The sequence below is a fragment of the Amyelois transitella genome, chromosome 6 (assembly GCF_032362555.1).
Source record: "Amyelois transitella isolate CPQ chromosome 6, ilAmyTran1.1, whole genome shotgun sequence".
In the NCBI taxonomy this organism is placed as follows: Eukaryota; Metazoa; Arthropoda; class Insecta; order Lepidoptera; family Pyralidae; genus Amyelois; species Amyelois transitella.
This window is the reverse complement of record NC_083509.1, coordinates 4,322,180-4,339,239: the sequence shown is the minus strand read 5'-3', so window position 1 is coordinate 4,339,239 and position 17,060 is coordinate 4,322,180. Positions and strand designations below refer to the sequence as shown.

General features: G+C 34.1%; 1 protein-coding gene across 6 annotated transcripts in view; it reads left to right on the top strand.

Annotated features, from left to right (window-relative positions):
- The first annotated feature begins 2,111 nt into the window (after positions 1 to 2,111).
- The window catches only part of LOC106131368 (proton channel OtopLc), a 41,316-nt gene continuing 26,367 nt past the window's right edge, over positions 2,112 to 17,060 (top strand). For 5 of the 6 annotated variants that reach the window (XM_060944679.1, XM_060944678.1, XM_060944680.1 and 2 more), the window contains exon 1: positions 2,112 to 2,379. The gene's annotated coding sequence lies outside the window, so the exon portion shown is untranslated. Of the gene's footprint in view, positions 2,380 to 15,988; positions 16,165 to 17,060 lie in introns of those variants that run through there. The other variant, XM_060944682.1, reaches the window with a different exon arrangement.

Below are 17,060 nucleotides of genomic sequence, written 5' to 3'. Positions count from 1 at the left end.
GAATCCCAAGTTTATAAGCATTATCATGAGTCACCTTTTACGATGAGAGATGAGAAAAATTTGCAATTTCCCATTCTAAAGTGCTGGGAACCACTTTTATTGTAACTATATAACAAAGATTCTTGTAAAACACTTACAAGACGTATTATATGTATGTGGCCAGAACGAAAGATTTTTGTTTAAATTTTCAATACAACCATTAGTTGTGAATGAGACTCTATTCTTTAGTCCGCCCTAGTCGGTATCGATCCATGCATGGCATGGGGTACTAAGGAAGTGCAATGGCGGATAGACGAGACAATGAGTGTAGAATAGGCGCTTTACTTTGGAGAAGGTATTTGAGGAAATTTATCCATTCACTCCACAACCATACTATTTTTATATAGTCTTTGTCTGTCTATTTGCTGTTTAGTACACTTTAACGGCTAAGCGATTTTGGTTAAATGTTGTATGAATAAGTATTTTTGATAAACCGGGCTCAATCTGTGTGCTATATTTCTATTTTAAGGAAATTTACACGGAACAGCAAACAATGCGCCCATTAAATTGCAATAATGGAAGTAAATTGTACCTATTACTGGATCATTTGATTTTTCTTTCTACCTAGAAAATTCTTTCACAATATGAAATATTTTTTACACTCTCTTGTAATGATGCCCTAAATGAAGTAAGTTTAATAATAAATGCATTATCAAATTTTTGTAATGCTTGTAGATGCATCTCTGGCTACCACCCCGACATTTTGGTGTAAAACACCCCTTATAAAGCCACGCGAAGTGCACACGAGCGGTATAACTTTGAGCAGCGTTAGACTGTGGTTTTCAAATTTTATCTTTTTTCAAAATATTTGGTTCTGTTATAATATACTCTCTTACCAGCTATGTGTTACTTACTTTAGTATTTTTGACGTCAAACTGTGCACCTTAGATCATAATTTTGATTTTATTTAATTTACTATATTATTAAAAAAACAAACAAACAGATCGAAATACTTATTTTGGAAAAACCTTAGTATTTTGTCCAACTAAGCAAAGTTTACTCAGTTGGACTGATGACCACTTTAATAAGTAAAGACATAATTTAAATATACATTTAATAACATCTTAGGTACATGAACAGAAAAAAAATAGAAAATCCATGCTTAATTTATTTTATATCCATCTTCATAAAAACTTATTTTGACTGATTGGTTATCGATAAGTCATTACGACTTGATATTATCCGGTAATAGCAACGTGCCAATGACATTAGCACTTTCTCTTGTCAATTTCTAGGCCACTTTTTAATCTGTGCGGTTGATAAATTTAGCCTATTGAGAGTGGAAAACATTCATATGCTAATTGGGGACATCTAACGGTAAAAGTATTGTTGAAAGAGATTGGTAGGCAAATGCATAGTATGCAATTACATATACATCTCTTAGTACTTAATGATATAAATGCAAAAGTCTTAACCCTTGTACGGCTAAATAGTTGGATCGATTTTTATGAAATCTTTAATAGGAGTCGTTCAAGATCATAGACTATGTTCTTCGCAGATGAAGTCGTGGGTAACAGCTTGTTGTGACTTATATATTAGCCATAGTTCTGGTAGTAAGTGCTCTGCTCTATTTTACTGATTAATTAACTAAATTTTCTTGTTGATTGTCGTACGAGGCAATACAAAGGACCAACGATTTTCTAATGTAAATAAGTTTTAACCAGGCAACCGATTATAAGCAAAATCTACATTTTTTTACCGGATGTAATCGGGAACACTTATGCTAATAACGAGAGGATATGAATTTGTTTTAATACTATTGTCAATCGATACACTACATTATTATGTCACTTCTACGATATTAACTTTCTAAAAATCTGCAGCCCACGTTATGCCTACACTTCCCACCTACAACATGCATCTCATTACAATATAGGTTTTGTTTACAAAACAGATCCATATTTTTTAGAATCAGACAAATACCTTCGAGAGTTCTTGATGGTAACCTATGGTACACAAAAATCGATTTCTATGGAATCTATGGGTTTGGTTATAGGATAGAAGGGCTGCCATGGCACAAAAGACCCGTGGTTGTAGGTGTGTCTGTGTGCAGAAACAACCGGCGCGCCATCCGCGAGTTGGCGCCGGGCCTCGGACTAGATCGCGCGTTCGCGCCAATTCTGAATTCGAACGAAATATTGTTCCTTTTAATTTAAAAACCAAATAGGTATAAAGATACTGGCATTTGAACAGAAGTAAATCTATTTGAATTCGTGTAAAGAATAGACAAAGAAGTTAAGTTTGATTTACTTTTTGTGTGTAGTGAGTGCGCGTCTTTATTTTCCTGAATGGACAATGGGACTACTCATCTAGTTTATTACTTCGCGAGAAAATGAAATCGTAAGTATTGTGTTTTATTATCTAGCCTGTGCTACTCCGTATCTCGAGTTCAATTACCAGCGTGACCAAACAGATATTTGCTCCGCTTTTAGTATGATAGTGTCCATTGGGCACTTTTCAAGTTTTATCTTTTCTGTAGGCCGTTGAGTATGGGTTTAATTTTTGAACTGGTAAAGTAAACAACCGCACTTATAAACGAGATTTTCTAACAGGCTTAAGTTATTAATTAAACTAGATAAGTGCTTAAATGACTAGGCACCAGGTGCAGTCACGTAGAGCCGTCGAGATTAGACCTGTAATAAAAAACACAAATTACAGGAGGTCTTCTAACAAGCCATGTCTAGAAATCGACGACATGCTTACAAACAAGTCTCATGTTTGTATAATTACGTCTCATTTAATTATTTTTAAAAATCAATTTTGAAGTAACTCTTGTGTACCTACATGGCAATGACAGAGTATTTGAAAGTCAATGGGAAAATAAATACAATCATAATAGTAAATTCTAAGCTAGAATAGCTGTTATAGCTAGTATGAGTTTTTTGATAAGAATGATAATATTTAAGATACAAAAGCCCTGCCGAGATTTCATGTATTGCTAGGGATAGAGCTGAAGACAAATGAAGGAAAAGGTATTAAAAAACCACACTTGAAGACAATAAGCAGACTTAAAAAAGTGTATTTTTTATACTTACCTACTCTCTCTTATAGTAATGCATTTGTATTTTTAACTGCTGGCCTCAAAATTTAGGAATCTGTGCTTATTAGGTTTCCTCGTAGTATCCTATATCATTCTGTGCATTTGACACTATAAGTGTGCAACTTCATAGTGATAGATTCAGTGGTTTTAACATAAAAGACTGACAAATAACACACAAAAACATTTTCACATTTTTTATGCTGCGAAGAGATCAACAGTTTCTACGATCATCTGACGATTTAAACATTCTTGAGTATTGTATTTTTTGATGCAATATAATAAAATTAATTGTCCTCTAACACTTTATGAAAAGTACAGAATGACCGACTTCAATAAGTATCATTTTAGTAATAAGAACCAATTTACAGGCCACATTAGCCATTACAGATTATAAGTAACAAACGCATCGTTCTATAGTTAGCATGTTACTCTGATTTGAATGGATATGCGTCAAGGCTCGGATTGTGCGGTTTGTTTCCAAGCAGAATGTGCCACTTACAACGTCAATAGCTGCATAATATATGTCTTACAAGACACGATCACAATACCACAGATTTTCTCAAGCAAAATGGGGCACTTGCTTGGGTACTGATATCTCAGGCAGCCTCTTTGGCGAAGTGGTTTTCTTTTTGCCTCTAAGCTACAGGCTTCAATTTCTAGTCCAGGTCCAGTAAGAAAATTGTCTTTTAAGTCGGCCGATAGGTCCAGGTAGATGTTGAAATGTTACGTTACGTTTGATATTTTTTCAATTAGAAGTAAGTAATGTAAAAACATAAGCATAACATTATTATATGCAGTTATAATTTTAACTTCTATACTGGTTCATGAGAAATGTTTCCAAAGAAACATTTTAATTTCTTTTCGCGTAGCAACAGAAATCTTAAAGACCACCACAATGCAACATCCCAATGATGTACAGCATCCTAAATGACGCAATAAACCTTTTTGTTATATTCCTTAAATGTCGGTAGTCCAAAAATGGCGTATTGTGATTTTGAATGCAGCAGTCAATCATTTCGCAGCCGACCGAGACCGGTCAAGGTTTGCAGACATGGTTAGAGCGAGATAAGCTCTTCAATTACATGTTTGTCTCTGTCCCTCACCATATTGACAGTAGAGTTGTAATGAAACAGTACATTGTTAACATTGATGTTCCCACAATTATGAATTTTTAAGCCGCAAATCCACGTCGACATTAAATTTACTGGAGTGAAAAATGCTACGCATTTCTATACTGCATAGCTAATCGTGTCCTCCCTGGATTTTTTTACATTTAACAAGATTCTTGGCAGTTAGTTGTAGTCGAATGAGAATGTATTTTTAAAAAATTATCCCTAGAACATAAATTGGTCCTTCGACATGTAGGTATTTGAAGCATTCACGAAATTTTCTGAATAGTTAAACAAAAGTCTAAATATTTATGGTCATTAATGATGTTAAAGGTGATCTTCGTTTGCTCTCACATTCATCTGTGCAGCCGCAGTAATGGAATTGCGCTTTTACGCATTTTAATTACTGCTGCTTCATTTGCGAGATTTTCCACTTTGCTCTGGGTAAGATTTAAATTCGCTACGTTGTTTGTTTTTCAAATACTTTTTGTCATGATTTCGATGGCGTGATAATCACTATTAAAACTGTAAATTTTTTGTCTGTATTTATAAAGCGGTGAGAAAATATTTACAATGCATTCGTAATTTTTAAAGATTCACTGCTTTTTTAATCATCTCATTCAAGGCACGTTAATGACACGCATAACATAGGTAACTTTAGCGTAATTTTCAAATAATTGAAATTTGTATGTACGATACAAAATTTTATATTAAAATTTTTATCAAAATCCATAGCAGTGTGCTATATATGTATAAACCTGGCAAGACTGCAATTTACATATCGTAGGAGTTCAAGGCTCGCTGCATTACATAATGACCGTTCGTAAACATCTGCTGTTGTAATGCAGGTGAATTTAATCTCTGGTAATATCGCTAAGAACCTTTACACCTTTATATTTTGAACTGCTATTTCATTTTGATCATGCAACTTTTTTTTTCCAATGTGCTTTAACGACAAATTTTGTTATGCATACATATAATACGAGTATATTAATTCCAACCTCTTACTTCTAGTACTTTTACTTAATTCGGGGACACATTAATTGTCGCAGCAAATACAAACATAAAATCTATTATCTTTATGATTTTGAAACACTTTACTACAGAGTCACGAAAATAATGACAGCTATTTCGTAAGGATTTGTAAGACATTTTGTTGTATACAAAACGGCATATCAATGATCTGTCTGCTATTTGTAAGTACCTTAACAGCATCTCCCTAGTGGTTATCTTCTTTGCATCGAGAGAACTCTGGTGTATGATCATGATCCAGAAGTGGGTATGTTACACTGTAACTGTAATTAATTTGTTAATAGCAACAAAACTAGCAACACTTACGAATATATAGAAAATATAAGCACGTATTGTGAATAAATCATCTAGTAAATAATAATAAACTTTATTTCCGTACCAATCAGTTTAAATCATTTTTGTGACCGGTGCATCTAGAACACAAAATGAACCTACATGCCAAATTTATAGTCTCTAGATCTGGTTTAAGTCGGCATTGATACGAGTATATCATTCAGTCAGTTTCCTCTTTTATAAATTCGAAAAGGGGAGCCCAATTATTAAAATACGAAATTTAAATTAACCTTTTGAAATGAAACGATCCCCTTACACAAGTGCACCATAACACCATGACTATCACTGGCAGCCATCTAATTAATCTAGAGAGTTCACTCGAGAACGACAATTTGTTTTTGTTTTAAATCCAACATAATGATCCAACTTTGAAAAATTTATCTCGTCCATATGTTGGGAATGGTAGTTTGTTTTTAGAAATATGAGAATAGGATGACATTGTGGGTTCTTGTTTTGTTTTCTCTCAGACCACGCTCGTGATTTAATTTCCCAGATTGTTTCTTTTTTATTAATTGCTATATCCTATGATCAATAATTACGAAAGTTCTTCAACAACAGGCAAAATATTAACACAGTCTTCCTGTAGTTTTATGTATAAATTTAATTTAATAGTCACACAATTTCATAATGAGATTCTACATACATACATATCGATTAGCTGCAAATACAGAAATGACAAATGGAATTCATATTGACATACTTTACGCTTAGTCTGCGTTAATTACCGTCTGTTATGTCGCGATTGCAATGTGGAGCAGTGGAAATATTTACTTTAAATCATAATTAAGTCATAAATTAAAAATAAAGGAAGAAAAACTTTATGTAACTTAATGAAAACTATTTGGCGAATTTTAATTAGAAAGAAAACATTACATTTATAAAAAAAAATATATTGGCCAGAATCTTTTGAAAATCACTTAAATTAAAAATATTAATAAAATAATAACAGAAAATTCTAAATTTCAATATAAAGATTTGAATCGCAATTAACTTTCGTGATTATTAAACAAGATTAAGATTTCAAGTTTGTCAAAAAAAATTGTTTAAGCAGTTTTAAGAGACTTTTTTAATGGTTTGTTTTGACTGACTTGTATGGGTTTATTGATCGTTATACCACCGGCTATTTGCTACAGGTGGTGTGTGCTTTGTTTTGGTGCGTTCGTTGACCCCAGCCACCCCTAGGAAGGGCGTCAGACAGTCTAGCGCACCCTCTGAGAGTTCAAATAGGCATGCGCGAAGATCGGGTTCAAATTGCTTCAATTACGATATTTTATAGGAAAATTACTGTATAACTTCCGTTTTAATTTTTCTAAATATTTATCGAATGTAAACTACATTCGTAGAGTTTGGTTTCTATTTGGTAGAACCTTATTTGTTACTACTGTCTTTTGTTCCGGGTGTTCGGAAATTAATATTATACCTAAAATATATATTTTGAAAATTAAAGCGGATTATTACTACTATATTATAGGTACTACTCTTAGTTCTACGAGAAACTAAATTACTGTAATATCTACATGATTCTGGTAAATTTTTACATAATTATTTTTAAGTTAAAAATTTAGTTTAAAAATATTTCTGTAATGAGTTGTATAAATTCCCAGTATTTAATTCACCACATGTTGTACACTCAGCCCGAGTAGGCGTTCTTCGCCACGTAATATCCGGCGTGGGATCGCTTTCAAACGCCTTGCATAATGTACTAGCCCTTTGATGGAAATCTTTACGAAAATAGGCCCCATTTCCATTATATTGACGCGATAAAAATAAAAAATGGTTGTGATCGTAAAATATTTTAAAATGCAAGAGACGTAGATAAAATAGAGGTAGATAAAAAAAAAAAACTTTGTGCAGAAGGCAAAGTACTGAATAATAATATAACAAAACAATAGAAACTAACAGGTGTAAATAAAATTATAACTAACTAATAATAAGGTGTTCATTTTTTTAGTTACCTTAAAGAAAAATACCAAGATTGGGACCTTTTCATTTGATTGACTTTAAAAATATGAGCGGTAAGAGAACCAGCTGGCACACAGAATGCTCTTCCTTCTCTAACAGACCGCCATTGATGCTTGAACCAGATGAAGATTACGCCCATTCCCTGAGTCGCCTTTAACGTCGTCCGTAAAAAAGAGATCAAGTAGTCCCTTCTAAATTGCCAGGAACTACAAGGCACAATACAAATACAACAAAACACTTGAAATATACACAAACTTTACCTTCAGAGTCGTAATACCCAACGCAGCTTTTGAAGTATAGCTGTTTCGATATAAAAGTAGTCTGACTATGTTTGTTGGTAAACAAAATAGTTTTTTCGACCCACCTTTGTGTAGCCTGTCCGAGTAAATTCGAATGGCCTCCATCACGCAATGGCCGACGAATGACGGCACAGGGGGAGTCGTGCCACGATAATAGGACTATTTTCGACCAGATATAATGGATGGCAGCCAAATTTGGACACAATAACTCCCAAATTAGTCGAGGAAGTGGAGACGTGCGGTCGAATTGCATAACGTAGAGTTTTAATCATTTGTAGAGCGCTAAATGACACGCGACCATATGAGTTTTAAAAATGTTAACACTATTTATAAAATTCCTTCAACTAGGTCTACTGGGCGTTAGTCTATCAATAAAAATTTCTTCCTATACCTAAGATGCTGAATGTATCCCAAACGACGAGCCCCAATCCGAACAGCCATTCCCTTCGGGCACTTTCAAAACCAAATTATGAAAAGAATTAAGGAAAAAATCATTAATTAATTAATCATATAATCACGTCTATATACCCTGCGGGGTAGACAGAGCCAGCAATCATGAAGGACTGACAGGCCACGTTCAGCTGTAAGGCTTAATGAAAGAATTAAGATTCAAATAGTGACAGGTTGCTTGCCCATTGCCTATTAGAAGAATACCAAGTTTATAATCCTATCTCTAAGTTGCTTTTTAGGACATCCATGGGAATGAGTGGAGTGGTCCCATTTTTTTATATTGGTGCCCGGTACCACACGGCCCTAACTGCTTAAAAAATCAATCATTTTTGATTAAGTGAAAACAAAAATCTACTGTACAAAATTTGATTTAACTACCTACTTGTTGCAGAGGTGTAACTTCTTTTTACCCCTTGTCTTCCTCCAAAACATCACTAAAACTCGAATGCGTCTACAAACAGAATTATCACGTATAGAGACGCCTCAAGTTATGATTACATTAAACGTACGCTGAACTTATATCCGGCTAGGATCGACTTGGTTACCGCCACAGACATAGATGTAAATAGACCCCGCGTGTGTTAACGTTTCTGTATAAGCTCTCCTTCAGTTCGTATTTATTTGGGTGCCAAATTTTTGCCAAAAGAGCGATTAATAAACCACTTTTTTATTTGTTTTATTGTGTACCTAAAGTGATTTTCAAAAACTGAAGTATAAAAATCGTCCTATATATATATATATATATCTTGAACTATATCTGTAAAATAAACGACAAATGTTGGTGTTGAATTCAGCAAAAGTGTCAAAAGCATTATTTGTGCAGTTTTCATTCGTTTTATAAGACAGTTAACGCCCATGCTATAAATCCTCTGGCGCGTGTGCTTTATGGCAGCAAAGAAATGAAAGCTTTATTTTCATTTAGAGAAAACTAGTTGTATCTACAAGAAGAAGGTCGGTGGTTCCCGCCTTCTACTGCCAGCCATCCAGCGACTGATTAATGGCCGATAGCGTGCCGTATTCGGCCCAAAATCAAATAACAACAAACTTTGTTTCCGGAAGATTGAATGTTCCGAGATAATTGTTTATTTATTGAGTAAGGTAGTATAATCTTCGATTCAGAAATGAATATCTATATTGTATTTAGCTAAAGTAAATTCTTTGTCATAAATGATAGGTCGAGATACATTTTTAAATATTTTACCTACGTAGGTATCTGTCTAACTAATGAAACAAATTCGGACTAATTTTTTATGGAACAGATTGTTTATGGCGATTTTCGTTGTTTTTATTTCGATGACTAAAAGTTGGATTATGGCAAGAAAAAAAAACATCAAACAAACTTATCATTATCCTAAAAAAGAAAATGTTCAATAATTGAACCGGTTAAACATATCATGACTTGACCTATTAGAGTTATCATCGCTAGTGATTTAAAAAATAAACAAAGTGCTATCTGTTGAAAAATTAATGCCACTCACTTGATAAGCAAACATTTAGCTACATTAGTGTTACTTAAATTTTGCTTATTTGTTGTTGCTTATAATTATTATAATAATTTATAATCATTGCTTATCAAGATTGCTAAGAAGAAAATGAGAGAAAAAAAAATGAGAGATCAAATTTGGAAACACGGTGAAGAAACATACTTCGCGTTTCACTTATGCATACATTTTTTTAGATTCAGGTTGTAGGTCTAGCAAAACCAGTCATTTTAGATGATAGCTACAATAACAGACAGAATAACAACAATTAGGTACTTTATTTTAGTAGCCTTTTTTATTCGTTTGACGCAAGTCTTTATTAAAACGAGTTATTATGTGGAATCTTAAATATGATTTTTAATAGACTGGATGCCCTATCTATCTTCTGTTGAATACTTCTAATAAAAGGCAATAAGTTATAAGATATGAAAGAAAGTATTCAGTTTCTTGGAAAAAGCCCTACCGAATCTAACCACCAACTCTGATTGTTTTTGAATTTGTCATTTTAAACTCGATAAAAGGACGATAAATAAACTTAATCATTCCAGAATCCGGACCTATAATATTATCAGTATGATATGAAACAGTGTCTAGACAAAAATGATTTATTGGTTATTTAAAATCTAAAAGATACTGATCTTCGTAAAATGTTGAAGGTGGTACAGTACACACAGCTCTAGTTGATATTAAGACAGCCGGCGGTCACGTAAACAATGGCATGTGCACGCGCACGAGATATGGGGTTTATGGTACTTCTGTCGGCGCCATCATAAGTTTCTCAGAACTGGGAAATACAACAGGTAGGAATTCTAAAGTAGGTTGGCTGGTTTGAGATGTTGAGATTCTGGATTTTATCACAATCTTTGTAACAACTTTACAAGTTAAGACACAGATTTGAAATACGAAATTCGTAAAATTTAATGGTTTTAGAATACCGTGAAAAGAAATTTGTAACAAATAAGAAAGAAAAAGAAATGATCTGTGAGCAATACTGTGAACTTATTCCACTACGAGCTCTCGTAAAAAAAAGTCATAACCAATCACCATAAAACTTCAGATGAAACATTTCGATAAAAAATCTGTCAGCATCAAATAACTGTGGCCATTCTATTTACGACGGCGTGGTGTGAAATAGTACTGAAGCATAGTAAGAAGAGAGAGGGTGTGAAATACTACGGGAGTACGAGCCTGGTGTAAAATAAAAAGTCTCGAGACACCATCGGAACCCCACAATGCCGCCCCCATCTGTTTCCGATGCGTCCATTCAATCGCTGCGCTCCGTGAGAATAATATGGATCAATAGCGTTGTCGTTAAGCATATTAACTAACAATGATCAATATAGTAGTGATTTATGAATTGAGATTTGTTGTATTTGGTGACCATTTAATATTAAAAAAAGAGTCGTATGAAGAGGAACAATAATAAAAGAAAATATCTTACAGGACACCTCACAGGTTTTTTTTTCATAGAAGAGTGTAAAAAAACTTTCAAGATGCAAGAAAAGTAGTAAAAACTTCTTGAATACATATTGCTGTTCGAAAATTGCCGTATTTTTCCTCACCAACATACAAATAATCTTAACATAATAAAATTTATATTTCAAAACATTGGGCAAGGAGACTGATAATGATTTCGTTACAGATATCGCTAACTAAATGGATAAACGTGATAGAATCTTTAATATTCCAAGAGTTCAGTATTCTTAAATTATAAATTCTCTAATGGTCACAAATAAAAGTAAGCTCTATCGAATTGTAATAGATGTTATTTTGTTTTTACTGATATCAACCCCTTCTGGAAATGGTATCACGACTCACAATCAAGGGATGACAATGGGAGCATTAGCAGAGCATTTAGGAACGGACGTGATGTGGTTACCTATGATAAAGGTGGTACTTAACTACTATATGATAAGAGGTTGTGACTATTTTGGTGAATGTGAAAGTCACTGAGGCACAATTAGCACCCCAATTAGCAACGATTGGAAAGTATTTATTTTAACTAACATGATAAAATATTTGCGATATAAACTGTTCAAAACATGTGTTTTGATATCAAACAGTTAAATCTTATTTTAATAAACACTAGGGCTTACTTTTTTGATTTAGCGATAGTAAGGATTTAACAATTAATTTAACATTTTAAAAACACGAACTATAGCATGCATTGGACTTGCTACATTTTAATTGTGGTTTAATTCCTTCCTAGACCTTGTTTTCTTTACATTATGTTCAACAAATCCTTTTACATTTACCTCACAGCCAAAGCACTACATAAAAGCTTAACATTTCTAAACTGATTTATTCCAAGAGATACGAACATGATTTATTTCGTCTGCATGCGTTGTCACGTCCTCTATTTAAGGCTATTCCGTGTTATTATAACCTCTGAACTCAACCGTGGCTCGACGGAGACGTCCGAAGTCCCCCGAAACTTTATGTTGTTTTTTACTCTGTCTCGTTCTTTCACTCAAACAAAAACAGTGTTTGAAAGCTCCGACTTGGAGCTTATGGTGTTCGTCTGCGCCACAACGCGATCGTGTTAAACTTCTTATAACACCAGTATTTGTTATTATAAATACTCCACATTGTTGCGATTATATTTGTGTATCGGCATTCGTGTTGTTAAAGTAAATAGCACAGTGTTCTGTTATGATTTATTGTTCTTGAGCTTGTTCCATTATTTACGAAAAACTGAAAATGTAAGTAATTTTAATGAAAGTATTTTAATTTAGTAAGTATTGACCCAAATTTGTAACTCACTGTGTGATAGAAGGTATAACTATTAAAATTTCAAGGATTATTGACTTATTTAAAAAAGCACTAGCTAAATCAATCTTGACGAAGTCTTTTCTAAAGATCCTTTCCTTAAGAATATTGATAAAACATAATTGATCATATAACAATATGCAAATTTCCATTAAGGTGCGATTTGCATGTTATGCAAGTTAATTTAATGCTCATTACAAGTAAATCTAAAATCTAGTGAGGAATGGTTCGTGGCTCGTAACTAGCTGCCTTCTTGATAGTGTGGAACCAATAGTATTTTATGGTTAACAAGGAGTTTAGATTGAGTTATTTTATTGGCATCCAGTGGCTAGTAGTTATTGTATTTTTGAATTGATTTATAGCTTCATAGATTAAAAGTAGTCTCTCTCTCTTTCTCTCATCTTTGCACGTTAAATATAGAATGGAGGTTGTATAAAACAACAAAGCGAAGGATAAAAATTTGAAATAAGGTTTCTAGTTTGTCAGTACAAGTCAGTTAAAATCTTAAACAATTCAAAAATCTATAATCTTAAATATTAAATAATAATTTTTTAAATACCAAATGTGTGGCTACCTAATTATACCTGTCGTATTTTCTGAATTTTCTGTACTGGTGTTGTAGCGAAGACAACACATGATGTGCTAGTTTACTTTCGGCGCAGATCGTAAAAGTCAACCAAAAGAGAGGCTAATAAACTTGGAGGTTTCCTTTCGGACAATATGCTAGTAATGTCACTTAGTAAATTATTATTAGAGTAATTAATCTCGATTCTATCTTAAAGCAATTTAGTTGGATGTGGCCTTTGTGATGTTATTTGTTATTCTTATTCTTCTTCTTAATTCATCATTTTTGTATAAAAGTTTGCAGAATGCAAAAGTCAATGATGTGTATAAAACTCGGGGTTCTTTTTAGGTGAAAAGCTAGCAATCTGTCACTATCTGAATCTTTATCCCATCATTTTATTATCCAGTTTAATGTGGTCTACGAGACAGTTGGGTCTTTCTACCCAGTAATGGATTAAATGTTATATTTGTATGTATGTTTTTGTGTATCATTTTTTTGCATTTAAAACAAAAAGATAAAGCGAAAATAAGACATATGATTTATCATATTCGTAAAAAGCCTCAATAGGGTCAGGATCAGGATCCTAATGAGGGCGCGACATTTGTGTTGTAAATGTAAACGAGTAAAAAAAAGTACTGAAGAGCATCAAAAATATTCAAAATAAGTTGGTAAAAGTGACTGTAAAATTATCCCAAATATTTTCACGACGTACAACACGATATCATATTTATGGAACCCTGATCTATGATGACAAAGTGAAATTGTTCGTTATTTATGTTGACAGAGACCATAGCAATATTCAAAGCCTGTTTGTCTGTGTTGTTTTTATTACCAAAGGTCAAACATAGGCTTATTACATACTTTTTTGAACACTTCCACACACATTTTTACATAATTTTAATGCGAGCGGTGCCCCAAACATAAACTAGTTATAGTTGTTAGATGATCTCCACCATTTATGTAGATGGAGTATAGATAGTAGCTTTTACATAATGCTAAATTGGCTCAATTTAGGTCTATTCAGGCACGGATAAGTTTGATATTATGCGGTGAAGACGCGGAAAATTGCGATGGACTTTCATTACAGTACAGATCAGCTTTAGAAAACTTTTTGCCTGGTTTCTCATATAATATCATGTTTGTGGCTAGACTTCCTGTAATTTATCCCGTATATATTCATATGTATTTATCGTATCGTATTTGTCTAGGTATAATTTTAACAAAAAAATTATACTCGACGGCCCGCCACAGCTTCGCCCGTGATTTTATATGTTAGGCAGGCATAAGTAAGTATTTTGCTTTTATGCCAAGGTTGAGACAATATTATGAGACTAGGTTGTTTTTCATTTATTACATTTATTCCAACAGTCGCCATCTAGAATTACTTCTTAAGAGTGAGTAGGATGTTTCATTAATATCTAGTTATTTGAGAGTTATAATGTCATTTAAATAAACTAGCATAATCATCAATACGCATATAATATATACCTATTTGGCATAATCGTTATTTTCTTTAGGTTTTACATATCAACCTTTACGTTACCCAGTCTTTTATGAACCAATACATATCTGCACGATGTATTTTACTTTGCAGCCCCTCGCTCGATAGGGTTGGATTAAAACCAATACAACTACAGAAGTATACCCATATACGGATCTAAATGCGTTTGTACGGGTGTATTATGTTCCCGGCTGTAAGTAAACGCATTAGCTTGCAACGGGGCCACATAGCGACCATTACTCGGAAAGTCGATTGTTTGCGCTGATCGACATTTCTGATGTGGCCTGTGCCAACAACATTTTGTTTTGTTTGGGAACGCCTGTGGTTACACCCTGTGATATTGTTTGCTTGACTTTGATATTTCAAGGTTGGAAACAATGACCAAAATTTAATATAATCGTTAGGCCATAAACTTAGGTGAACACGTACTTACGAGTATCTTTGTAAATGAGGATCAGTTAGTCAGTTATTATTAATAGTATGAGATCATTTGATCTAATACACAAACCATTCGATTATCAATCTAGAAGTTTAATGTACTACATTTATTCATGTTACTGAATTTCATACTGCAAAGTCATTCATAATAATTATTTTCTAAGCCAGAAGTGTACTAAGAAAGATGCAGACATAATAACAAACAGACATTTAGGAGATTGAAATTTTAATTCAAAGAGTTTTGCATTCATCGTAATTCGTAAGTAAGATGAAAAGATGAAGTCAAGAGCTTCCATAACTAAGGAAAAACGTAGATAACGAACGTAACAGTTAAAAGATGCAAAGTTGCTTTGTTAAAAGTAGACATTTTCGTAAAACCAGTACAAAAAAGTTGCGCTTTGAAATATATAGTACAACCCATTTGTCTAGCAGACGAACGTTGATTATTCCAGTAGCCTGAGCGTAATTAAACCTGCGATTGTGTAACCGTAGCTAAATAGTTTTTTTGTGAGCGAAGTTGCCTTCATATGCGGTTGAGTGCGTGCCAGTATCACGCTGAAAGGCGCGCGCTCATCTCAGTTGAATGGCGGCCCAGCCCTCGCGTCGGCTGTCCACTATTTGCAGAAACAATGCAGGCTTGACGCAGTGTTGCCAACCTCAATGTGGAGTAAAACTGTAGATAAGCTTTGAAAAAAACGGTTAGTCTCCTTTGAAAACTGAACCAACTTTTTGTGTATTCCTCGATGGTATGAGCTTTATTTTTTGTTCACTATAAAATTCTTTGTCGAATTACGTTTGTTTTTGTAAAAAAATGTGTACCTATCTAACAAAGAAAACAACTTTAAATTTCGATGTCAAAACTGAAAACGGATTTGGCATAGAGAATCTGTAGCTCTACAGTCAAAGCTGAGGGGTTGGCTACACTGTTGAAGTGCGCACGCCGCCGCCGGGAAAGCGCGGGAGGGAAAACGCGCGAACTCTCGCAGTCTCGGCCTGCGAGCGCGACCGGCCGCGCGCCGAAGCAAGCCCTACGACGCCTGCGCCCTGGCGCACGCCGGCACGCGCCGCGGCCGCCGCGGCGTCACATTCTCTGAATCGACCGCGGACGGCAACAGTGCCACCGACACTGATTTTCAGTATCAAAAGGTTGGTGACCCTACTAAAGTGCAACCGAAAACCTACCCAAGTTCAGAGCCCCTGAGCCCGGTTTACTTCCGCCCAAACGGATAACTTCTGTCACTGTGCACAGCAGTTATTTCCTCGTACGCTCCAAATGTCAAACGTCGCTTTGATTCCCATTTTGTAACAATCTGATTTTTCACAATGCCTACATTTAATGTTTGTAGCATAAGATGCAACCATTCAATGCGAAAATTATTTACTTACCTATTAAATAGAGCTTTCTATGTAAAATATATCGCGAAAACTTTGAAGATAGTTTTTGTCTAGTTCCGTAAATTTGTAGGTAAAATTTTATACCCCGAAAAAATGTTTGGTGGAATAAAATACTGTACCAGATTCTTTTATTTTTAAATAGGCACAAGAACAGTTTGGTGTTTTAATTCGCGTAAAATGCTTTGCTGTACAATAAGATCTAATACCTACCAAAATATTAAATAAAATAGAAAAAAGATAAGTAAGGAAGATTAGAAAAATTAGTAACATGTCAAACCACACCCTTGACCTACACAGAAAAAATCTATCTACAGTTTCCTTTCTTCTTCATTAGTATCGACCATTTCTTTTTTCTTGTTGGCAGCAAACCATATAAGAAAAATGTTTCTAGTTGTAATATCTTGCTATGAAATTATTAAACTGATGAGTATAATCTTATCCCGTCACATAGAAAATGTGACCTACATAACGTGTCTTACACCGAAATTAGATTGTGGTGTGTTCTCTAGAACTGTACAAACCAGCAATCACGCCAAGGGAGATGTCACGCTTCAAAATAATAGCTTCGATGCTGAGAATATCTGAGATCATCATCCGAATGGGACGATCATTGATGACGCTTTATGTCGATTACAGAATGGCAAATA